This window comes from Parasteatoda tepidariorum, chromosome 1, assembly GCF_043381705.1.
Source record: "Parasteatoda tepidariorum isolate YZ-2023 chromosome 1, CAS_Ptep_4.0, whole genome shotgun sequence".
In the NCBI taxonomy this organism is placed as follows: Eukaryota; Metazoa; Arthropoda; class Arachnida; order Araneae; family Theridiidae; genus Parasteatoda; species Parasteatoda tepidariorum.
In genome coordinates, this window is record NC_092204.1 from 86,497,241 (window position 1) to 86,522,953 (window position 25,713).

The 25,713-nt window shown below is 29.3% G+C and overlaps 1 protein-coding gene across 8 annotated transcripts in view; it reads right to left on the reverse strand.

Moving 5' to 3' along the window:
• LOC107436332 (LIM domain-binding protein 2) overlaps positions 1-25,713 on the reverse strand; it is a 106,667-nt gene that overhangs the window by 52,607 nt on the left and 28,347 nt on the right. For 4 of the 8 annotated variants that reach the window (XM_071183326.1, XM_071183311.1, XM_071183322.1 and 1 more), the window contains exon 2: positions 21,650-21,702. The gene's annotated coding sequence lies outside the window, so the exon portion shown is untranslated. Of the gene's footprint in view, positions 1-8,865; positions 9,226-21,649; positions 21,703-23,949; positions 24,100-25,713 lie in introns of those variants that run through there. The other 4 variants (XM_071183319.1, XM_071183334.1, XM_016048009.3 and 1 more) reach the window with 3 other exon arrangements.

Sequence of the window (25,713 nt, forward strand, 5' to 3'; positions counted from 1 at the left end):
GAGTCTGACAATCTTAAAATTAATGCTTAAGAAGAGCAAGAAAAAATTCCTAAATGCTTGAAAATTATTTTATGAATGGATAAACAAATTTAAGGAACTATTTCAACTGTTTTTGTTAATGTAATAGTAGATTTTTTACGCTACTTTTTTGGACAGGAATCATAACATTAAGATGCCTTTTTTAAAAATCTTTCACAAAGTAATATAACTTATCTATTGTTGACATCTGTTGAGGATATTATCAAATAAACGTCCTATTTACAAGTCGCATACGCTTATTTAAAATAATTTCTAAACATTTAGACATTATTAAAAAAAAATAAAAAAAATTTTCTTTTTCGGCGTTAGATTTTCTCGATTACCCCTTTCTCACTTGGTGGGAAGTTTTTTAAATATAAATGTTAAGTTATTTTCCCTCCTAAGATTTGTGTGACTATCTTCAGAATGCTTCAGAAAATACACACGTACAAAAATTATCAATGAAGGGCATTGTTTATATAAATGTGGGTAGTAGTAAAGGGAAAAAAGCGGCCAATACTGGGGACCTATTTTCACTCATAAGTCATGGGTTTCTTCATTTAATCATTTCTCATCGAGTTTATTTGTAGTTATAAACAATAATTCATAAAATCAGTTATTTATAAGCACATAAGTTAGAGTTTATCATAAATACTTTACAATAGATAACATTTTGGAAATCTGAAAATGAATTCTAAGTAATAAGCTAGATGATTTATAATATATACATATTAACAACAATGTATAATAAAACGACAACGACAATATAATATAAGAGTAACAATATATATAAATCAATGTTAGTTCCAAAAATATAATAAGGGTTCAGAAATCGGCCATTTCGGTCGAACAAAAATTTTTTTTAAAGATATTACTATAAAACTTTTGCAATAATTTATGTCAATTTCTGCCACTATACGGAGTTATAAACTTTTAAAAAATTTTATCGGGAAATAAATTTAAACTTAATTGTTTAGATCTGCGTTGTGCTCCCATCTTTTGAGAACTGTTAGTCAGAAATTGATAAACATTTTGATTGTTAGAACCCATCTTCAAAGACATGAAAAGGAATAAATGGTGACGTAATAAATGTGCTACTCCTATCAATTATTCAGTTATGTTAATTTAAAAAAACAAAACAACTATCAGTAATTAAGAGGCCTACTAAGTGTCCTTATTAATTAAAAGGCTTACAGTCACGCCATCTTAGATTTAAATATTTTTAAATTTCTTTTTCTCGGTCTTATTTCTTTTTTTTAATATAAAATTTTGGACAGTAGATTATATATTATTAGGCAGAAATACCTTTTAAACCAGGATGAAAATAAAAGCGTCACTTTATAAGACAATAGGATAAACAAAACTCGATAATTCTGGGAACACATCAAAATTCTTAAAAAATTTTAAATTTGAATTTTTTTTTAAAAAAAAACGAATAATTAAAAACTGAAAATTCAAACCATCATTATAAAAATTGTTTTTCGATAAGTTTGCGTAATTTCTTTCCTAAAATTAAACACATTTCATGTGTAAGGAATTGCACTTAATATATGAACTCAATGTCGGTTCATGTATAATGTGAAGCATGCTGTTCATTATTTACTTTATATTTTGCGAGACTTTCATGTCTTATAGATATTTTAAATAAAAACAGTGAATGACTTTTAATAAGTCATTTAGGAAAAAACCATGTTTCAATCAAGACATTTTCTTGCGAAGTATCATTACAAATAAAATAAATGGCCTTTTGCCTACAATAATTTAAAATAATATTTTTTTTCTATTGCTCTAAAGAAAAACTAAACTCGAAACAATTTAAAAGCAAACAAATATAAGAATAATAATATTAAAAAATATATATATATATAATAATAAAATAAGACATATTAAAATCGAAAATTGAAAGAGAAATTAATTAATCTACTAAACAAATTTTTAAAAATCTTTTCTTTTTTCTTCAGCTGGAGGATTTATAAAAATGTTTTAAATTATTTTAGCGGTTCTGTGTTTACATAGACCCAGTCTAAGGAATTAAAATATTTTTAAATAGACACGCTTTTACTAATCTTGCATCATATTAATGACGCTTGCAAGCTAAGTTTCCCTCCTAACTTTTCTGTAAATGTGGTTTTGCTGCAAAAGCGAGGAACTTACAATGGAAACAATTTACAGGTAAAATCATATTTGCTTAAAGTATTTGATCAAACTTGAAGATTTATTATAATTTAAAGTTAACTGAAATTTAATGTTTGTCCTTGTTATACTAGAATTAGACAATCTATAGCTAAAACTCTCTATTGCAAAAGCATCTGACTGTAACAAAATATCAATTATACTTTAAAATTACATGAAAGTGTAAAAAGTGTTTCTGTAGTTGGACTCAATGGAAAAAATATGCAGGTAAATCACAATTGCAAAACGCGGTAATCATAACAAAAGATTACAGCTTAAAGTTGAATTAAATGCAAAATGTGTTTTTGTCACAAGGCCTAGGCATTTAAAATGCAAGCAATTTGCATTTAAAGGCTCGATCGCTAAGTATCCAAACATATCAGAAGATAGTTTAAAATTTTCTGAAATGAACTACCGTCAATTGGGGGTTACCTTGCCCACCGGGGTAACTTTGCATATTGCAGTTTGAGGGCTCTATAACAGTGGTTTCCAACTGGCGGCCCGAGGGGAGCATCCGGCCCGCGAAGCCCTTTTTTGTGGCCCGTGAACTAAAATATATTAGTTGTCATTTTTTTGCGGACAATTTTCGTAAAAAATTTCTATGGGTTTAAAATACTTTTCTCGTTAATAAGAACCTAATTTTTTCGTTTCTGTAAAATTTATCATACCAACGGTGCAAAAAAAAATAATTTCTTAGGTTTTGCAACCAAGAAAATATTTATTCAAATACAAAAATAATCGTGCATGTTGCTTTTTTCATTTCCTTTTTTTTGTATTTTGTGAATATAATTTTGCATGTGTGTATCAGAAATTGAATCTCCGATTTAACTTTTTGAAACCACTCATTTTGGACAGAAAAATTTCTCACACACTTGAAAATTTCAAATTTAAAATGCAAATATTTATTCTCTGGTGGTTGCAGTAGACAAACTTCAATTTTTTTCATTGAACATTTTGTGTGCTACTATGTAATTTTTAATACCAACCTTTTTAAAGTTTTATATCTTAACAATTAGATATCTGTTGCACATTAATTGTTTAATACATAGGTGCACATTAAAGTTATTGTAGCCCGAATTTTTTAATATGCAATTAAATATTTTTAAAAATCTACTTATTTTAATTTGTAATTCAATATTTTTGTTTTGTACAACTTGGTAAAAATCTGACAGTAATATTTAATGTTCCTCCAAACCTAAAAGAGTCCTACGTAAAATTTTGATAAAGTTGCGGCCCGCCATTTGATTTGTGTTTTTAATTGTGGCCCCCGGCCTCATGTAAGTTGGAAACCCCTGATCTATAAGAAAACTCTTGTCGGTGTCTTGTGGGTCTCAATGTCAGTAGAGGTGTTTTCATTAACCCTTTGACGCAAACTGGACACCGGTGTTCCTTTTACATATTTATACATGCAAAAATATATTTTGGTACTTTTTAATTATAAAAAAAAAACGGTCTAATAGTTACTAAAAAAAACCTGCTAGATTATCGGAATTATATTTGTGCTACAATATAAAAACCAAAAAAAGTAATATGATTTTTTTTTTCCATTCCTGTTCAGAAAATTATCAATAATTGATTTCGCATTTTAAAATAATTTAAATGAAGAATAACTGTTTCTTTTAGACTTAAATAATTACAAATAAATGCAAATATGAGAAATTATTCTTTGGAGGACTTTACCTTTAACGTTAAAAAAGACATCGGTGTTTCACGCTGTATTTCATAACCATCAATTATTAAAATGATAAATATAATATTTTCTGCTTATTTTGACCCAAATTCTTACAAAATAAAGAAAAATATATTTATTAAAAACTTTGTGTCAAAGGATTAAGTGTTAATTAATCAGTAAAAGTACAATTTATTTCTAAAGAGATTGTTAAGCAAGCATTATGAATACCTCAATAACTTTGATTTGTTGTCCGCAGCAATATCTAATAAGTTATTCATATCAATCCTAGTTTTGTAATAACTATTCGAGAGAGGATTGTGAAATTTTTATACTTGAATTCTCGCATAATTTTTTTAATTGGGTAATGTAATTCTGTGATCCCAAAGAAAAATGGGGTTACTCTGCCCACTTCTTATTAACTGTCACAGAGTATAAAAGCGACGATATAGACTTTTGTTTTTTATTTTTTAGTTGGGTGATGCTACCCCATGATCCATTGGAAAAATGAGGTTGCATTGTCAATAACTACCAGAGTTTAAAAACGACGATATAGACTTGAGAGGTGAATTACGTTAGCTTGTTATTTTTTTCAGTTATGTGATGCTAAATCATGACCTATTGGAAAATGGAGGTTACTTTGCACACTTATTGTCACAGTCTGAAAGACGATATAGATTCGAGCAATGAAGAGAATGTTGACATTTCTATTCAAGCTTTTCGCCATTTCTGATAGAAAAAAAGCAAGATGGAAATGCTGCAAAATTTTATAATTAGTGTAAGATCCCTAAACTTGCAAGCAAAATACTTTGTGGTGGCGAAATTTCTCTTGGAAAATAATCTTTGAAGCAATGCCTGGCAATAAATTTTGAACAATTCAGTTCTATCGGACAATCTATGACAAGACGTCGTTCACTTTTCATAAGAGGGGAAGGGAAAAAATCCAGCATTTCTCTATTCGACTTTGTTTTGCCAGCCTTAGTTTTTGTTTTGCCGACTTGCCAGGCTTTCTCTGCCGACAAAATGGCTTTTTTTTGAAGAAGAAGATTTTTTCCAGATTATTTCAAGCAGCATGAGTCCTTTTGCGATGTTTATTTATTTATTTTTTTTTAAAATTTTCTGCTAATAGTTTTAGACTAAAATTTTAAAACAAAAATCTGACCAGACTGGGATTACTACTACGGAGGCCGTACTTCCAAGCCTCCGAATCCTTTAGGACCTCACAAGTAAGTTTTTGAAGTTAAGATCGATTTTGGTAACTTTCCAAAACTTTATTCTATATTTTCAAGTGTCATGTTTTACCATCTTCTTTTAGAATCATTAAAAAGCATTTTGATTGTAAAATTCGGAAAATGGAGGGAAAAAATTACATTTATTTCCTTTTGATACCTCACCCAACTCACTAATTTTATCGGTAATTTTCTTTTGCTTTAAGTGCTTGATTAACTGTATTGATATTAATTCTACAAGTGCTTGATTTTTCTAATTAATTTTCTGTAAACCATCCACAAAATAATTTTTAAATTTTCTGGCGGTGCCAAAAATTTAACAAGTTTAATGAAAGCGAAAAATTCTAATTTATTTCATTCGATTTTTTTAAATTTGAAAGTTGGATAAATCTTACTACTACTTAATATTTACAGCTTATACATGATTTTTTTAACATAAACATTTAATTGTATTTCAATGTTTAACGTAATAAGTTTTGAAAAAATAAAACATTTTCAAAAAACTTTTTTTCCCTTCCAATTTCTTTAAATTAATCTTAACTTGAATTCAATTTAATAAAAAGTTTCAGTATTACAGGCTAATTTGGTATAGGTAGATAAATAAGTTAGACATCAGCCCCAATCACCACCATACCTTATTCCAAACTCTGCATCTAACAATTTGAAAAGTGCTTAGTGTAAATAATAATGAATAAATTATTTTCATCTATTCACAAGTACATTTTTGTTCATTCTGCTAAGGATATATTTTTAAAAGAGTTGACTTTAAGAGACAGTTTTTAAAAGAAAACATGTAATAGGTTAAGTTATCCACCAAATTCGGCAATAATTTCTACTGTTACGTAGCGACGACAGCATCACCTAAGGGGATGCTATAGCAAGGGAGAATTTTTCATCTCAAATTTTCTTTTGCCTCCATAAGTAAGTCAAATTATAGAAAAAAGTGGATTCAGGAGGTATACCCAGAGTTCATTATTAAGTTTCAAACGTAGAAAAATTTCCACAAAAAAAAATGCAAAAAAATTATGTCAGGTTTATATCCCCACTGTGTAATCCAGCCATAATTTGCATTTTGATCTTTTCAAAAGATCAAAATGTTTTTAAAAAAAATCTAAATGTAAACAAAGTATGCCATGTTTACTTCCCTGCGTAATCCTACCATAATTTATTTGCATTTTGTTTTTTTTTGAAAATATTTTGACAAAGGATCAAAATATCTTCATAAGATCAAAATGCAAACAAACTATGTAAGATTTAGTTCCTACTGCGTAGTCCCTAGTAATCCTACCTTTCTTTCAGATCTCTTGAAAGTATTTTTTCAGAATTTGAAGCTTCATGGTATACTCCAGGTATACCTTAATTAATTTGTTCTATACTTAATATTACTATACCAGATTTAGATTAACCAGGAAACAATGAAAGGAAAATTCAGGGGGCAAACTCAAATGGCTATTTTGCTAATTTTTTCTTCATTTTAAATTTGTTAGCCGCAAATTTAACGCAAATTATCAAGAATAAAATAGTTATTATTACATATTTTGTTGTACTGCATTGTTTAAGAGAAGCGACTAAATCTATTAAAACGAAGTCAGCCAAACTAATGCCAGTAACCTGTAATTATTAGGTAGTCAATCAACCCAAGGAAATTATATGTATTAGAGTTCAGAATTTTAAAATATAAAACGAAAAGAAACATGATGCTTTCTCTAAATACAAACACAACGACTGAACTTTATTTAGTTGATTTTATTTGTTTCTTTATTTTTATTCAAATGAATGAACCAAAAAAATTTTAATTAAAATTAGCAATAATATCTATTTTAAAATTGAATTGTCATTTAACAACATATCTGTGAGGAAAAGAATATGCATTATCTCGACATTTTTAAATTTGTTTAAATACTTATTTTTAAATTTGCTTAAACAATCAAAATTAAATTAAAATTTCATCAGTTTATACCAAAAAGAACTAAACTTAAATTTAGATATAAAACACCATTTCATTCAAAAGCATAATGCAGGCATATTAAGAAAAGCTGATATGCCGTTTTCATTGATATTAAAAATAAATGATATAAATANGATGCTTTCTCTAAATACAAACTCAACAACTGAACTTTATTTAGTTGATTTTATTTGTTTCTTTATTTTTATTCAACTGAATCAACCAAAAAAAATTAAATTAAAATTAGCAATAATATCTAGTTTAAAATTTAATTGTCATTTAACAACATATCTGTGGGGAAAAGAATATGCATTATCTCGACATTTTTAAATTTATTTAAATACTTATTTTTAAATTTGCTTAAACAATCAAAATTAAATTAAAATTTCATCAGTTTATACCAAAAAGAACTAAACTAAGTAAGTTATTTACCTAAACTTTAAAGCATCATTATTCATTAGTACAGTTAAACAAAAATGGAAATGCGCAAATCTGTTTTGATGTTTACGATGCTTAACTTTAACTCCTATACCGTATGTAGAAGACCGATTTTTGAATGATCTTAATAATCTCAAATGTCTTTAAAAATAGCAAAAAAAATCTAGTATTTGATTAAGAATCTTAATCATAAACATGACTTATTACTTAAATTTAGATATAAAACGCCATTTCATTCAAAAGCATAATGCAGGCATATTATGAAAAGCTGATATGCCGTTTCCATTGATATTAAAAATAAATGTTAAATGATATAAATACCCTGATAATAAAAACAATATGAATTTATTAAAAGATAAACCCTCTAAGAAACTCGAAGGAAACGTACTCTATTTTGATAAATACATTCATACATTTTACTTCCAAATTAAGAAGCATATCATTGTGTGATTCTTGGACTCTTGTGATTCGTTAACTCGTGAATCTTCAGTAATGAAATAAAATATTATTATATTATTTTATCATTGTGTGATTCTTGGACTCGCGAATCTTCAGTAATGAAATAAAATATTATTAAATTTATTTATCATTGTGTGATTCTTGGACTCGTGAATCTTCAGTAATGAAATAAAATATTATTAAATTCTTTTGTTTATCATTTGAAAATGCAATGTATGTACATAATATCGGAGTAGGTGAATATAAATTAATTATTAAGTAAGGACACTTAATCGTTATCAACGCACGATATTTCGAGAAAAGAAAAACTAAGTAACAAATACATATAAATAACAACATAGCAAAACATTTACTAGTTCACGATGAAATTTTAAAATAAGATAATTTAAAATAAATCTATCAGGTGATAGTGACTCGAGTAGAAAATGCAGTATATTCTCTTAGTTTTATGAACCCAACACTTTTTTATAAAATTTTATTCTCTGTATTAATTATTCAATTTCACGTAAACATTATCAACATATAATTCAGTAAAACTCTTTGAAATTAGAATTTAAAAGAAGATATTTAAAAATAATTACTCGGATGTTTTATCTCAATAATATGGATAATAAATTTTTCAATAAGCCTGAAGCAATATAAAATTATTATTTGCTTCAATTATTCAATAACAAAATTAATTAATATACAGCGGATTATCTCGTCTAGATTTGTAAATATTAAAAATCAGTTACATGATTCTGTCACAACTATTTGTAGTTTGTTGACGAAATGGAACGGAGGAACGGGAGAAAGGCGCGAATCCCGAAACTTTTTGACCCGAAATCATTGTGGCAACGCTAAAACTTCCGGGGAACCACAGTTGCGTTTCGTAACAAATCCAAACCAATTGAAATAAAAAAAAAAAAGGAAATTTAAAATCAAATCTAACTTACCACAAATGAATCCGAGTTCGGCTATAATCATCCCAGGGCTAGTCACAAATCGGAAGAAGAGGCAGCTGTTGGGACATTTCTTAAAAGAAGAAGCCGCGAGTATTCTAAAGTAGCCTCAGCACACAAAGATCGACTTGATGACAAGCGAGCTGGCAGCTAGATCGCGTAATAAAAAAGTGCAAAAAGCGGCAGCATTGGAATCGACCAGAGGCACTTCTTATCGTCCTTTCCACACACGAACCGTTTACCCCCTGATACCCCCTCTGTGGCGCCCCCACCGGTGGCCCCTCCTCTCCCTTTCCTCGCTCTTCACTTCTAAGCTCATTGCCGAGGATACGTTTCTTTTCCCACTGCGGATGGAACGGCGGTAGCTTTTAAAAGACGATAGCCAAGACCAACGGGGGCTGTGCATATATAACGTTTATCACGTCAAATGGAGAAGGGGGTTGGGTACTTGATTTCGTAAGATATCGGGACGGGTTGAGGGGTCCGATATTTGATATCGTTTTTATGTTTTATCGCCCCAAGCTCTTTTCGTATTTTTTTTTTCTTGATTTTTTTTCTTTCGAAACGACGCAGAGTTGGACTAAAAGCAATTTTCGTGGCAAAAAAAAAAGAAAACTAAAATATATTAAAATCATATTTTGAATATTTTTACAGTGAACCGTGTAAGGATTAAGATTGTGAATTTTATTTTTCGATTTAGTGTATGAAAAAAGCGATAAAATTTGAAAGAAGTGAAACTTTAAGAAATAATGCTGCGTTTTTATATTTATTTATTTTTTATAAGTTTATAAAGGTTTTAAAGCAGTTAAAATTATGAAAATTTCAGCAGTAATCCTTGCGAAATCTATAACCATAATGAAGTTTTATAAATCAGTTTACAAAAATTTTATGAAAATATGGCTTTTTGCCCAGTTTTGAATTATGAAATAAGATATCTTTCGGTAAAACAAAAATTAATTAAATGAAATAAATAAATAAAAACTTGCAGATTAAACAAACTCGTACATTTTTCGTGGTTTTTGAAATGCCTCGCATAATGAAGCTCAAATTATCAGCCACTTTTATAATAACGGTTTTAAAAATGGTTGAAACATAAAAAAATCATTCTATGAGATTATTGGCGGATAAATTTAAAAGAATTTCCAATTTACGAGTTTTACAGCAAGGAACAAATATCCTTTCCAATATTTCCATTAAATGCTGCGTTATCAGTAATCCGACTTTTCACAACGAACGCTGCGGTACGGTTTTTTATATTGAAATTTTAAATCTTATTCAGAGAGCAAAGTAACTCATGAGTCAAATACCTGGACAAAATTTCGCAAAGAATTTTTTTGAGTAAAATTAACCTTCGTTACAAGGATATGAAAACCTGTAACGGTTAGCTGAATGACAATTATTTTGACCCTTGAACCGTTTACTGTTGGTAACATTTTATATCAGCTTATTGAGTAGCGTAAGTAACCATAAATCACCTTGCAGGAGTCCAAAAACAACTGTTACAATATTTGGGCCATCTCACAAAAAATCCATGTGAAATATCATTACTTTTCTTCCCACATACTATAAAACAAAGTATTTATTTTTATTCATGCCTAGTTCCATTTTCTAACGGTATAGTAATCTGTGTTAGAGATTGTTATCGGAATAAACATTGTTAACTGCGAGATAAATTGTTTGCAACAATGATTATACATTTATTTTTAACTCAATATTATAAACTTATGTCCAGATTTTTTTTATGATTTATGAATCAACTCCGAGAAAATCGAAATAGCTCAATTTTCATTTATATAGGAGTTAAAGAATAGTCGAAATAGTTAAATTTTCATTCATATAGGAATTTAGGAATACTCAAAAAAGTTTAATTTATATTCATATAGCTCTCGAAATTTGACATTTCAAAGTGAATCCTACATTAATTAGAAGACTCTAAATTGTAATTTTATAATTAGATTTTTTTATTAGATTTAGAACTCTAAGAATAGTCGAAAAAGTTTCATTTATATTCATACTCTTCGAGATTTTATATTTCCACGTAAGTTATGGATTAATTAGAAAACTCAGTAAATTCGTAGGAGGAAGGAAAAGTCAAAACAGAGGGGTTAATGGAATAGAATTGTGGAACAAGTTAGGGCCCACATAGGGCTGTAGAGTTGTAGAAGAAGAAGTATTATTATTTTATGCTTAGATTGTTTTACGATTTATCAATCGAACTCAGGAAAGTCGAAACAGTTTAGTTTACATTTATATTGGAGCTTAAGAATAATCGAAAAAGTTTGATTTATATTCATATAGTCTTCGTCTTAAAATGTTGGTCATACATTAATTAGAGAGGTATTATAATTTTATGTTTAGATTATTTTATGATTTATTTATCAACTCTAAGAAAGCCATAATGGTTTAGTTTACATTCATATAGGAACTTACTAACAGTCGAAAAAGTTTATCTTTTATTCATATAGTCCTCAATATTTAGACATTTCAACGTTTTTTCTGCATTAGTTAGAACGATCAATATTGTAATTGTATATTTTGTGTTATGATTTCTTTGTCAACTCTAAGAAAGTCGAAATAGTTGAATTTATATTCATGTAGGAGATAAGGAATAGTCGAAAAAATTATTTTTTATTCATTTAGTCATCGAGATACCCGTAGGACATACATTAATTAGGAAACTCGATATTACAGTTTTATATTTTGATTGTTTCCTGATTTTTCTATCAACTCTAAGAAAGTCAAAATAGTTTAATTTATATTCATGTAGGAATTTAAGAACGCAATATTACTATATAGGTTAAATATTGACATCCTAATAATATTAAATGTCTATCCATTGTCAATTTACCCCATCTATTTTCCTGGTATATAGATTTTAATTTTCTTAATATTTGCGCGAACTACAATATAAACTACCTTTAGTCGTTATATTAAATTACTTACCAATTGATAAATTAACCTTGAAACGACCGAAATCGCTGCTTGTAATAATATTTTTCTTCGTTTCAATAAATCTTATAGTATTAATATGCTTTTTATGAATGGGCTTTAAATTTATCTGTATACTTTATCTTGCAGACATTTCATTAAAAAAAAAATGATCGCAAACGACAGTCCTTCATTTGATGTAATCGATTTTATCATGGAAAGTCCTGAAAAAATGAATGTTCAAAAAATGGGTTTTGGAAAATAAAAAAAAAGGAAACTTAATAAGACACAAATAGAAAAATTTGAAGTAAAGTAAAATTAAATTTTGTTTTGACAATCATACGCAATTTGCTCAGAGGTTTTTTAAAATGTAATATAGAATTATTCAAAATATTTTGGGAAATTTCTAGGATTATAGAAATGACTTAAATTTTTAAATTATTTAACTATTGAAATTAATTATTCTTCAAATCAGCAATTGTATTTATAGATTTTTATAATTTTCAACAAAGCAATTATATTTAAAACTCCTATTAAATAATCATTCTTAAAAAAATATTATTACAAAACTCACAATAATTTTGGAGTTATAATGTTAATTTTGTTACAGCATTTAAAGTTCAATTACTAAAAAGTAAGTTTAATTACTAATCATCGTTACAATGATTTATTTAGATTGCGATTTCTTAGATTTTAATAACATTCGATACTGTGATGGCGGCGCTAACAGTAAGCTAACACTCCTATTAAACAATTTAGAGACATTTCGCAAATTAAAAAAAAAGTTAAAAATGTTAAAAATAGGTCATAATATTGCATATGACCCGTGGTGGCTCAGGGGATAGTGCGCTTGCACCTTTATAAAGTAACCCGGGTTCGAATTTCAGCGATGGCTAGTCGATTCGAATCTCGCACCCAGCTCACACCGACCACAGTGCTGATGCAAAATACCCTCAGTGATAGACGGATAATGGGTTAGAGTCACCTTACTGGCAGGCTAACTATGTAGGATTTTCGTGGTTTTCTTCTCCATGTAACGCAACGGGTTAGTTCCATTTAAAAGTCCTCCATGAAAGAAAATTTCACCCAATACTTGATCCAGAAGTTCCCTTGTCTTCTGGATGGGGTTCAAAATTTCAAGGCTACTGATTTGAACATTAGCTGTCATGAACACAAAAATTGGGTCATCTGCTCAACTACGGTTATAAAATAGGATAAAATAAAATTTATAGCATGTTATTAACGATATTTTTTATCATTTATTCATTGTTTAATAATATTTTCCGTCATATTTATAAAATCAACTTTCGCGATGTAATTTTAAATAAAAAATATAGTATTTTTGAAAAACATGCGAAAGTAATCATTAGCGGAGACTACTGGAAAAAAAGTGTTAAAAGCGAGTTCATATTGCGAAAGAATCTAAAAAGAACTGCTAGTATTAAGGAGTATGGGTGTGAAAAATCATAGTTATTTTTTCTTTTTTTTCTAATATTTATCCGAAACTACGAATACTTTGAAAAGGAATACGCTATTTTCGTAGACTCAGCAATTTATACCTCTCTCTTGGTTAATATCAAAGAATTTATTTAATATTAAACCTGAATTAATATGGATAGAAATTATGAGCAACGTTGCATTAATTTTAGTGTAGAATTGTATAAATTTTCACGGAATTTATTTTGAACCATCTTTAAACAAAACGATAAATTTTATCACAAAATTGATTACCACAATTGACATTAAAAATTTATCGTGGCATCACTTAAACACATTTTAAATGTTATCAATTTTCAACAACAAAAAAATTATAAATAGGAAACTGAATAGCGTTAAAAAAAGAATGCGCTATTAACGCTGCAATATCATTTGAATTTCAGCCGGAGAATGATATCACGATCGTGAAAGGGAGGGAGGTGTAGGGGATCAAACATTGCGTAAAAGAAAAGTAATTTATGCGCAGCCCCTAACCAGTTCCAAACATAGAAAGATGGCTGCTGGTGTGCACAGATTGGAATTGGATCAATGAAATTATCGACTGCTCGCTCCTGCTCTTGAGATGATTCGCTTCCACGATTTATTTTTTATTATTTTATTACTCTTTTTCCTTCTTTTTCTCTGTCTCTTCTAAAAGGGGGGTGTTTCGTTTTGATTGTGTTCTTTTTCACCTTTTCCGCCGGCCTCCGAATCGATCTGCCGAAGCCCTTTTCTCTCGGTTCGAGTGGAGGGGGGAGGGGGATAGTCATTACTGGGGTTTAATTGTTTCCGAATAGTTCATTTAGAAGCGAGCTAGTAATTGATATTAGAAAAGCTCCCTGATTACCAGCGTCCGGATTAATTAAGAAGGAACGACACCGGTTATTAAGGGGGCGAGGAAGAATAAGCACTTCGAACGAGGCTCGTGCCTGGGAATGAATTGAAAGGATTGCATTATTTTTTTTTTTTTAAAAAAACCACTGAATAAGTTTAATAAAAAAAATTTTTGTATCGCTATCAAAATTTTAGATTTGGATCAAGTAACTATGGCTTAATGTAAAAATAAAAACATTAAGACACAGATGCTCCTAGTTGTTGGATTATTTAGAATTGTTGTTTACTTAAAACCGTATGGTATGTAAAATCCGCCCAAATCGTTGTTTTTATTTCTAAGAGCGATTGAAGTCAATAAAAATATTTAATTTATATCTGTACCTATCATATTTTTGCATTTGATGTGGCATATTTTAATAAGGATGATGAGGTATCTGAGGCTTAATTTAAAAACATAAATAAATAAATAAAATATCTAATTAATGAAACATTCAAATCGTATTTTCATTAGCATAATCTAATTTAATAAAAAAATATCATTTTAATAATAATAATTACTTGGATTAGAGGCATCTAATCCGAGGAAGAAATTTTAAATGGCGAATTCTATTTCATCTCTTTCGATATTGTTTTGAAAAAAGGGAGTTCAAATAAACCTAGAATGAAAAATGTAGTTTCAAACTCTGAAAAAAAAAATATTTTCAAAATATGGAAATGCGAACAAATCATTGCATCATTACGTAATCCTGATTAATTTTGCTATAACTCGTTTGCATTTTGATATTGTTTAAACGTTTTTCCAAAATTGACATTTCATGGTTTACCCTCTAGGTTTATTTGAACTCCTTTTTTTTTTCTCTAATTTTAAAATATCATTGGAGGTGAAACAGAATTCACAGTAAAAATATAGCGTCTATATATTGTTATTATTATAGCCTTAGCGTTCTTTGATATAATCCTAGAACATAAAGCCGTGTAGACATTTAATAAAATGGCTAAATACAACAAAATAATAATTTAAATTAGCATATAAGCATACAAATATGTAAAAAAATATATATCTAGTCGATAATATTTAATTTCCGATTTCTTATCGTATCTTTAGATTTGATTGCAACACATTTTTTAAAGGTTGATGAAGCATCTATGGCTTAATTCAAGAACGAAAATAGTGCAGTTGTTTACTAAAACTTAATGTCCACCATTGAAATCACGATTGTACAATGCAAGAGCAATTAAATTTCATTTTTACGTAAGTGGCTTGAAAACTGTTTTATCGAACAATTGATACGTCAAAAACAAAAATACAATAGTAGTAAAATGCAATATTTTTTCCAGAAATTTAAAAAATTATATAGCGCGATTTTTTTGAACTCGCTTCATTTAGGCCTTTTTAACCGCGATATTGTATGAGATATACAGAGTGTTTTGTATATTGTCACCCATTATAGCATAGATTTTTAGTATCCTTGATAAAAAATAAAAAGAATGAAATCGAAATGCTGCACACATAGGGGTTGCAAATTAATATTTAAGTGAGGGAAAAAGATAAAATTTGACTAATCACTAGCGAGCAAGGCGGAACGCATATGAAAAAAAAGCAGTTTGATTGCGAAAATCCACGAAAGAGACCTGTTCTGTTACGTAACGAGCCCTGTGGTTGTGGTTTCAGTAATGTCTTTGTTCTTATGCTCGTTTTGACTCTCTGTTGGTTCATCAATGAAAGCTACAAACCCGTGTGTGTGTGTGTGGGGGGGGGATTTCAAGCATTTGCAGAATACGTAACACGTGATGGATGGAGCTTCTTAAATGTATCGTTTTCTTTGTAAGCACTTAGCTCAACTTTTGTTGATATTCAAAGTTAATGTAAGGGTTCAACCTGTTTTGTTACGAAGCGAAGTATGTTTGCGTATGTGCGAGGAACAAGTATGGCCTTAAAACCGGTGTTTGCTTAGATTTAGAACAAAATTGAGGCAAATATTTATGTTTCGGCTGTAAGCGCGGTTAACAGTAAACTTTTTTTTAAGTCACAAAACGAAAAGATCACAGATTTTCCATTCTGGAGCCTAGGAAAATGGAAGTAACAAATTTAATCACATGTTTAGCAATTTTTAGAATCGGAGGAAAACTGATGTGTAATAAACTGGGTTCAACTTAATAAAATAGCTTTGGAATAGTCATCTTTATTTTTCATCTTTATTCTTTAATTATTCTTTAATTTTCATCTTTATTTCAAAGAAAATCAAATTTAAGCTAGTGTAGATTTAGTTTATACAAAAACTAAAATTAAACAAGAAGACTATATTCCGCTCCAGATCTGTAAATTTAATTGTCTCACGCAATAGATTTGATAAAAGATACAATGTGAAAACTAAATTTTTTATTCATTCGTTTTACATTATTTTATTTTATTACCATCGTTGAACAGCCGACCCAATTTAGGGTTTACAACTACCAATTTTCAACTCCGTAGCTTTATAATTTTGAACCCAATCCAGAAGATAAGGGAAATCCTGCATCCAGTATTGGGAGAAATTTGCCTTTGTGGAGGTCTTTTTAACTGAAATAACCCGCATTTGCGTTACATGTAGAGGAGAACGAAAACCTCCCACTGTTAGCCTCACGGCAAGGGGACTCTAACCCATGATCCGTCTACCACTGAGGATATTTAACGTCAGCATTGTGGTCAGAGCGAACCGGGTGCGGAATTCGTATCGACCAGCCATAACTGGAACTTGAACCCTGTTCATCTCATTGTAAGGCAAATCTCTATCCTATGAGCCACCACGGCTCTTTATTCATTCATTAAATATTTTTGAAATAATTAATATAATTTAAATCATTAAATATTTTAATTTATTTATAAATTTATTTATTAAGTTTTGGGGTTCAGCCAAAAGACGATCATTGAAGGATCCATGGCAGATAAAAATTGGGAACCACTGGTTTATTTTAACTGGTTACACTATTTCTAATACCATATGTTTCCCTTATACTATAGTGTTCCTCTTTTTTTTTTTTTTTCAAACGGTATGCCGGCATACATAGGAAAGTTGTATCATGCGTAGGCAAATTTTCTTTATAATCACCCTGAATAAATCGGGCATAGAACATTTTTTTTCTTTTATTGCCTTATCATCAGTTGGAAAAAAAAATTTGGGTTATTAAAGAATACCACGATGAAACAACACTTTGTAAAAAATAAATATACTTGATTACAAATGTAATATAATACTTATCCTTGTTTAACTCAGGTTTTTCCAAGCAATTTGTTTTTCGATAATTAGTTACATCATATATGGAGAATCTTAAACGCAACTCAAAGCAATCATTGGTTTATCAGATACAGGGGAAAATAATTACTTTTGTAAGATTCTTTTAAAACAACGTTAGTCATTATGCAGAAGTTGAACGAGTAGTTGTTTATCGGATTTCGGCAGATAACAGACGTTTTATAAATATAGACGTCTTTTTTAAAGGAAATAGTGACGTATCCTGAAAAATAATCCCTTTGTAGAATATTTAAATTTTCTTCAACCAATATTTCTGAATTTACACGTTGTTTAATTAAATATCTTGTATGCATTTCGCTAATTAATTACATTTTTAATATTTTTCTTCCTAATTCAGCCCTTAAAACGTACTTACAATGTAGTTGAAGGGAACAATTGTTATTTAAAAACATTCAGTCAGACTTTTGCCTTGAATTTTCATTAAACTTGATGAGAATGCTAAAAATTGTTACAAGTTGTAGTATTTTTTTATTACGTTTTTATTGTTTTCGTGTCTGAACTATGAAATCTCGTAATCGAAATTTCGTCGATTCAGGTACTAACTAAAAATTTGAAATTTTGGACTAGAAAATTATATCGCTTGGTATATATCTTATGCAAAATTATCACCATTTTATAGCGAAATAAAAATTATCGTCCATAGTAGTTTTGAATACTTTCCGACTAGCTAAAGAAATCAAATTTTAATTGTAGTTTTGTGTCTGTATATGTACACAATACAAGCTTCAATAGTTTCTCCACGCAAAATCTATTGCTACACTTAAAATCTATCGCTATATTATCGTTAGACAGCATTTGTTATCAATCGAAATTACGACTACTTTTTGAATTGTTAGTTTAAATAGTTTCAACTGGAGCACTGTGTCATATGACAATACAAGTTACCTTTATTTTCTCTTCTTTTTTTTCTGAGCGCTACAAGCAAAATGCATCGTCAAATTTTAGCATCAACTGTATTTTCATCCCCTTTCCGAGTGCAGCTAATTTTAAAAACCACGGTTTTCAAATTGACTAAAAGCAGAAAATGTTCTGTTTTTTGTCAGAACAAAGACGAAAAACGTAGAGTGCACCACTTTCGTAAAAAACTTCCATTGCTATTCCCCCTAGATTCTTTCGATAGTAATACGTTCTACGTTTTCTGTCTGACAAAAACAGAATTATTTTCACCAATTTGAAAATCGACTTGGAAATCGCAAGTTTTAAAACTTTTCATTTGTTTTATCACTTATATTATATTTTTGTTACGTTTTTTGAATTATATCTTTAAGCGATTAATTCAGTTTTGCTTAATTTGCTGAAGTAACATTCTACCCTTCTTCTTTTTCAGGAGCTCGACAGTCCGAGGTGGGTCTTAGACTTCTCAAAAAGTTTTTACCAGACTGAAGTTTATCTGCAAATGTGGGTCTTCTATCCTAGCGCAAATTAAAATAGACTTTTATTAGAAAATAATAAATCGATAATCGATATTCAAAAACTTTTTTGTTTTGTACTTCTTGTTATGATATAACAAGATTTTAACACTTTTCTACGCTCTAAAAAATAATCTATTAAATTTACCGAAAGAAACTGCCAGCTAGTGTGCCTGTATAAAACCGTTTTTGTTTTTTTTCCCAGAAAAATACTGCTATTTAAAAACAGATGCCTCTTTTTCAAACAGATACTGTTTTTTAAGCAAGCTAACTACTTTATTTTAGCAAACAAATTCTGTTACTTTAAGAAAATTTACTTAATTTACTTAACAAAATTTTGTAAAACAACTACATCAGCATTCGAGCACTCAGTCGACGCTGGTTTGTGTCTTATTGTTGGTAGAAAAGAGCTTTTTCTTCTGAGTTACCGCAGCTCTAGCGTCTCGATATGAAGAAAAATCTTAAACTGTTTTTATCTTAAAAATTTTACTTATTAAAATAATATTTAAATTAAACACGGATCAAATTATAGCAGCCCACTCGTATAAAAATGTCTGGCAATTTAACTTACCAAAGAATTATATCTAAGTAAATATAATAATCAGGTAGAGTATCAATTTGATAATAAAATCGAATCGCAGTTTTATTTATACGATGTTCAAAACCATAATATAATTGCTGAAAAATAAGAACAAGCAAAGAAAAAAAATCGTAAAATGATTTTAAAAAACGTAAAGTGATTTTACGGTAAGCAAAAATGCATGGCAAAAACTAGAATCTGAACCGTCAGTTTTAATCTGTTAAAACCATGAAAACCAGATAAAAATCGTTCTGTCAGTTGCCTACGCTTATTTTGAAAATGGCGCAAGACATCAATATGGAGAAAAGCCACAGTTTTGTAAAAATGAAATGTATCTGTGGTCTAATTTTTTAATATTTAAAAACTTAGTTCAATGCTGCATTACCTGGGCTCATAAAAATTTGCAAAAGCTGAGAATAAGGCAGTGATTTTGATNGCCAAAGTTTTGTAAAAATGAAATGCATCTGTGGTCTAATTTTTTAATATTTAAAAAATTAGTTCAATGCTGCATTACCTGGGCTCATAAAAATCATTTTTATCTAAGTGGGAAAATGTCGCCAAATCGACGATTTTTAATAACTTTTAAAAATTTCAGTTATTTGTCTGTTCTAAAGCCCAGATAATTCTTCACGGCAAGATTACATACATAATTTAAAATCATCGCATTGCTTCAAGTGTAAGGCACTTAAACTATGGCTTTTTTTATTTCCCTTGGCGACAGAATTCGAAAAACGGCGTTTTCGTCAAATAAACAGAAAAAGTTTGTAAGAACGAGCGAGCATTTTTTACACTGATCGAATAATGGATAAAAACAGCAAACAAATCTGTATTTTTCTTCAAACAGTTTTTTTTATGTAGAAAAATATGTTTTTCTTCTGTAGAATTAACAGTTATTTTTTACAGTATATTAATGGTTCAAACGGGCATTTATTGCATTATTATACAATATGGCGTCTGAGGAAAAATTCTTAGTCGATTAGTCTTTCTGAAATATTCGTATAATAAAATAATCGGTATTCGTGATTAAATAGTGTGACGAATTTTGCAAGTAGCAAGCCGGAAATGAAAGCTTTTTAAAAAATGAAGTAAGTTTTAGTAAAATGATAAACGCAATAAGTGCACTTTATAATCTGTATTTTATAATGTATGCCAATGAAACTGAATTAACAACCTGAAAAAAAAAAAGTTTCACCATGAATGAAAGAGAAAACCCGTTAATATTCACAACTACCATTAAAATAAATAAATAAAAACTCGCCAAATTTTTCTATTCTCATTCCTAATCTCTCTTATTTAACGGATATAGAATTTCACGAAATATAAGAATTCCAAACGAAGGTGAATTTTTTATTCCACGTCAGACCCTAATTACCACGCCCATTCTGAATATTTCAAACCTATTAGCGTTTGTTTTTCTAGGCAATCAATCTAAAATTTCCAGGAAAACCTAAGAACCTATTATCAAGCTGAATAAAAAAAATAAGGAGAGAAAGAAATGTTAGGGCTGGTTGAATATCAAATCATAGGTTAGATCAGAGAAAACGATTATTTGGCGTAGTAGTTTCCTTTGAAAATCGCCAATAGAATAAAATTTTTGTACATAAATCAATCCAATTTAGGAATTCTGTCAACACGTTGTTGAATGGTTATTAAATGTTAATTTAGTAGGAAAATTTAAAAAAAAATAATTTAAATTTCTTTTTTCCTCGTGGTTATGAATAAAATTATTTTTTAGGATAAGATAGAAATTCGTACATCCATTTTTTTCGCAGTAGTGAAATTTTTTAAATGTATTAAATAGTAAAAGTTATACTTCATGATAATGTTTAACGTCCAACCCTTGTTTCTATTGTCAAATTTGAAAAAAAAAAATGATAAATAATAATTAATATAAATATTATGATTAGTAATAATTATAGTAACATAAATAATCCTAAGAAACTGGAACTTAAGATGTTTTCCGTTTAAAAGCTTCATTCTCTTTAAAAATATACAAATAGGAACTAACAGTTGACATGCTTCAAGTACTCAAAACAGGCGCCCATTTCCAAGACTTGCCAAACGTGAAAGAGAAGCAACAAAAGTGATTTGAACTATAAAACGAAACGTTGCCAACAAAGTATAGAAAAATAAAGGTCTGAAATAAAACTAGAAAAAGTTTTTTCTAGCTTCTTTACTAGTTTTGTTTCTCGCCTTTATTTTTCCATTTTTCGTTCCCATTCGTTTTTCCAATTACGTTAAATGAAAGCTTAACTCACCTCTGGATATCATTGAAACCATAGCGAGAGGTATTCTTGTTTAGAGATTTCGCCTGAAATAAAGAAAATTTGCATATTATTTAATAGTATTTTAATATGAAAACATAAACTCCGATTAACTATAAAATGCCAATTAAAAAATAAAGAAACTATTATTTATTTACTTCAGTCACCTTTTTAAAAAAAAAAATGTAATTAAAAATGAAAAAGTAAACAATAAAATAAATTTTAAAGTCGTTTTCCAAGCAGACGATTGGAGACAACTTTTTTATTTGGCGATAATATGACAAAAAATTCAGTTTTTGGCTGTCAGGAAACGAGTGAAACTTGTATTCATATCAGACATAGAACTCCAGATGAAATTTGATCACTCAGTCGGAACAAGTGAAAAACGTGCACATCGATGTGTTCTTATTTATTTATTTTTCGAAAATATGTCAATAATATTCGTCCGTAGTGACCAGAAAATGACTGCAACTTTTAATGTCATCCAGCACAGAACTTCAGTTAAAATTTCAATGTTCTAGCTAGGCTTAAAGTTGTCGGAATTTTGATTGACGACTAAGCCTTCTTATAAAACTTAACTTTTAATCGGATAAATCTTCAGCTTAATAATATGTTTTATGATGAACAAAATAGGATTTTAGTAATTGGAAAGTTTAAAGTAATGCAAAATTAGATATAATTTTTTAAATTTAGGAAAAATTAGGCATACTTTGTTGTTTTGAAATAATTAAATTTTTCCTTGGTATAATTTTAGCGTAAAGTACCATAAAAATGAATTTAAAATATGATTTTCTATTTTATAAGTATGCATGACTCCAATGTTTTTTTCATCTAATTATTATTATCATTATTTTGTATTGATTATCTTTTCAGGATCGAGAAGGTTGCTTATTGCCTGTGGACAGTGTCCACCCCAACATCAATGTCCAATTTTTCTCTTAACCATGGAAATGAATCCCCCCCCCCAAAAAAAAAGCACATCGGAATTAAAATATGTATTTTGTTTTAATAGGGACAACGTATAATTTAAAACGTATAATTTTTTATTTAATTTTTTTTGCAAAGAAAACAATAAGAAATTGTGATTACGATTATTTATATTTTTAGGCAAGAGATTCGGAACATTAAAGATACAGTTATAAGTAACACCAGTTAAATTAAATGAAATACTTTACACATTCCACAGAAGTCACTGTAAATATTGAGACGATTGTAGGAAGAATTAATAAAAGAGGGTTTATTGAACCACTTTCGCCAATGAAAAGAAAAATGCCCATTTCGAATGCCTTAAACTTAAAATATTTATAACTTTCTAACCTATCTTGATGGAAAAAATATTATCTAAACTTTGAAATGGGTAAATATTTAAAAATAACTTCAAATTTTTTTGTCTTATTAGCATTTTAGCGAGGTTATTCCCTCTAGATGAAAATTACTGAAATCAATCAATAATTCTCAAGCTTTGCTACGGACTCAAGTAATACTGTGGGGAAATAACTGCGGAAATAAAAACAGATCACAAACACATTTCACAAAACCGGTTTGGCTTCTTAAGGACATTTCGCACCATTTTCATAATTAGCAAGGTTGGATGCTGGCTAAAGATGGGCAAAACCATTAATAAATTCTAGAGCCATTAACCTAACAGCCATTAATAAATTCTAGAAACTCACGAAAAGTATAAAAATAGCTGGACATAACTTAACCTGACAGTCATAAATAACTGTTGGAAACTCACAAAAATTATAAAAATAAGGAGTTATTCGCTAAACAGTATTATTTCGATAACATAAACCAGTTGACAAAGCCTTATTTAAAATCATAACAGAATAAATTAATATTCGACAAGCACTTAGTGTCGATCATAATATGTTCTCATAACACGCAATCAAAGTGTTTTGAAAAGGACATTTACCATGTTTTTCTACTAAGCCATTTGATTAAGACAGCTTGACAGTAATTACATTACAGGATACCCAATCACGACATAGCGTCTGTCTAGTTGTCACGTTACTGGAAAGTTCTCAGCTAGTGTTTTGAAGTTAAGAGTTTTGCATAAATAATCTTCGAATTCTAACTATGAATTTACGAACCCCTTGAAAGAACATGTTACATGCTGAAAAAACCTTAACTTCCGAATGAAAGAACATGTAATGGTCGGCTATAAAAATGTCATAGAATATGTATTTACTTTTGCGCATCGTCAAATGGGATTATGTTCAGTGGGAAAAGATAGTTCATAGGCAGATTCCTGGTGTTTTTATGCATTCTGAAGCACCTGATTTGAAACTCACTTTTATACTTTCTAATGTATATGAAGCAGATATTGGTCAAACTTCATCTATTTAGCGTGGCTCCACTTTCATGTTCATGGAAGGAAATCATTTTTAAAACTAAGTACTGCTCTACCTTATCTCTGTTGCAAAACAGGGGGCAACTAAATTCTAAAAAGATAAGAAAAATAACACTATCATTACTTATATTTGTGGCATCATTATTTACTTGTGGTAAAATATCCGAAATCCAATAATACCAGAATTTCTTAAACCCATTTGTTCAAACATGTAAGCAGTATACCGAACGAAAAGTGTTTCAAAAACCAGGATTGATCATTCAGTAAATGAAAGGCATAGCCCTTATAAGAACGAATCATATGAGCAACTGAAATTACATTCATTATTTTCACACTTATGAGTGTTTAAATAAATGAATCAAAAAAGGAAAAATGCTGATTGGTTAAAATTTTAAAGTTGTCGAAACGATGCATTTTTCTTTGTACGTGGTCCGTTTGCTCTCAAACATATCTACTGACGAATTAATTATAAAAAGTATTTTTTAAATAAATTAATGACAAAAATGAGTAATATAATTAATAATTATTATAATCATTCCTAAATTATAATAAAGTTAAAATCAATTTATTTATTTGTATTTTTCAATATAATATCCCCTCTTAATAGAGAGATTTATCAACTCATGCACAAAACATGCGTGTAGGATGGTACGTGAACGTGCTAAATGATTCTAATATCAAAAATTTTTACCACATTTATTAAATGTACAAAACTGTATTACATCAACCAAAATATCATTTACGATATTAGTTTTCTTTTGTAGCAGCAAAAAATACACGTTTAAATAGACGTACAATAATTTTTTTCTATTAAACAACCACCAAACAAATTCAGTGTTTCAGTTAACATATAAAATCCCTGAAGATATTTGCCATAAAAGCTCAAAAGCTCTGCCTCACTCCCTGAATAACGGTTCCGTTTAAATAAATAGAGAAAGAACAAAAACTAAGGCACCCCACCAAAAATGACTCATACCAAAAGCTCTGAAAGAGAGATGCAGTTAATACCATAAACACTCCCCCCAAGTTAAGCGGAAAAAGAGAAAAGGATCTGACATCGATTTTGTATTGAGGTAGCTTTGGTTGCGCTGATTTGGCAGAAGCCGCCATAAAACTTAAAAACTATCCGGCTCTCTCTTCTTAGCGCTTTTTATTCTGGCCCAGCTTTTAAAAGACGCGCAGCCAGATCTGTATCCTAGCCAAGAGTCGGTCGATGACTGGCTGCGAAGATCTGCATCTGTGTTGGATGCAGATCGTTATTACAAAAGGAAAATATTTGCTTCGTTTTAATTTTTTCATTCTTGGCATTCTTGAGAGAAGAGGAAAAAAAAATCGTTTGGCATGGAAGAGAATCATATTGTTGTGTTTGGTAGGCAGAAAGTGCAAACGAGATGGATAGAATTTGTTCTTCGTAATTTACGTTAAAAAAAAAAAATATATGAAAATGCTTGACGTAATTGAAAATAGATAAAGTTGAAAGAGATTTTAATCAAAGCTTCCTAATTTAGGCAGGAAAGAGAGGCGTTTTAATGAAACTGTGGAAGAACAGAATGGTCAGAAATACTGCCAAAAAAAGTCGGTTATTTGTAGGTGTAATGAGATCTTTAAATTCTTTAATTATGCCATTGCTGTTGGTTATATATAGGAAGATTTTACAAATTTTCTTGAGTGTCCACATTTCCTAGCATTTCTCTCAATGTTTAAA